The following is a 1,538-nucleotide window of genomic DNA, read 5'->3' as shown; positions in this document are numbered from 1 at the left end:
TGGAATGCATAGTGATATAAATGCTAAGCCAGTAGAGGTAGCATTGTAGCTAAATATAAACATACAATTTTGATATAATTATCCATATACTACATTCTGATTGGTTAGCAACCATATTTAATAATTTGCATCCATTGGCAAATGGAGCCAATTTTTTCAGGTATATATATATATTATTTTATTAAATATTTTATTCTATTGTTGCTACATATAATCTATTGTTTACCTTTAATTTGTTAGTACACTAGCTTCCACTTAAAAATGGATATTTATGCCTGGTGGCACTAAAGGTGTGTCACAGTTGAGCAGACAATTTTAATCAGATGAGCTATAATGTATAATGATTGCTCAAACAGAGGAAGACCTGGAGAATGCTGATACAATAACATTGAGGGAGGTAGCAAAGAGATATAACTGTAGAGAAAGTAATGTTTTTAGTTTGTAAATCTGCATGGCTGTAGCTTATAGCAATATTAGATATGCTATACTATAAGACTGATGTGCATAGTAATTAATTGTGCAATAAATTTTTTTAAACTGTAGTTCTGTTCGCTGAATCTTTGCTATTGAATGAGGCATGTGCATTGCCTGCTGAGATGAAGTAGGAAAACATAACATGGCAGAGATTTTATGGTGAGTTTATGAGTTCTAAAGTATAGTTCAGTAATGAATGTATATTAAGTAGCATTGTTTTATTATTGTTAAGTGCATTGTATAGCTACTCGCTACTTACTGTCATGCTTGTGGATGGGAAGACAATGTGTTTAGCTACTCTTATCTGAATGTACTCTTTAAAGTTAACAACGTACATCCACATTAATTTGTGCTGTAGGTCCAGTGTGATGAATAAACTATTTACAGTATGTATAAACAAGAAAAGTAAGTAAACAAGAAATTGGATCCTCAAAAGAAGAAGAGTGTATACATAGTATATAAAAATGCAAATACAGTGAGGAGCCATGTTGCACAACTGATGACACTTACGAAGTTCATTTTTCTAGTTATTAGCTTTGCACAAGCAGTATAATTATGTATAATTCAGTTAGAACTTACTAGCTACCTACCATGCATGTTGTAATTGCTCTCCTTACTTATTTACCCAATTCTGTTGTAAATTGTCAGTTATCCACACTTATAATTGAGTATATTATATAAGACCATCTGCATGCTTCTGATAGCTAATGTATAAAGTAGTATACATGCACAGTACCATTTATGTAAAGTTCTGCAGACAGAGTGAGATCATGTACATAAGATTTAGGTACATTAGTATAGGACTATAGTGGGTATTGCATGGGCATGGCAAGCTAGGATAAAATGCATGTGTGTCAGTGCTGATGAATAAATTTATAGTTACAGCTCAGTAGTAAGCAGATTATTGTGTTGTGTTCTAAGTTTGCTCAGCTAGAAATACTTGTAAAGACAGCCCATTGTAGCTAGGTGATGGCAAAGCTAGAAGATACTGAGAAAAAGCATAATACGCATATGGTACGTACCATACGCGTATGTCTATACCGTACGCGTATGGTACGGAAAAT

The 1,538-nt window shown here is 33.1% G+C and overlaps 1 long non-coding RNA gene across 2 annotated transcripts; it reads left to right on the top strand.

The window, feature by feature from the left end:
* The first annotated feature begins 204 nt into the window (after window positions 1-204).
* LOC136265574 (uncharacterized) lies at window positions 205-1,301 on the top strand. 2 transcript variants are annotated; one of them, XR_010705604.1, is made up of 3 exons: window positions 205-397; window positions 544-633; window positions 833-1,301. It is a non-coding gene; the product is annotated as an uncharacterized lncRNA (long non-coding RNA). The 2 variants fall into 2 exon arrangements; XR_010705605.1 differs by having other exon boundaries at window positions 205-425.
* The last annotated feature ends 237 nt before the right edge of the window (window positions 1,302-1,538 follow it).

This window comes from Dysidea avara, chromosome 9 (assembly GCF_963678975.1).
Source record: "Dysidea avara chromosome 9, odDysAvar1.4, whole genome shotgun sequence".
Classification (NCBI taxonomy): Eukaryota; Metazoa; Porifera; class Demospongiae; order Dictyoceratida; family Dysideidae; genus Dysidea; species Dysidea avara.
This window is presented reverse-complemented; position numbering and strand designations above follow the sequence as displayed.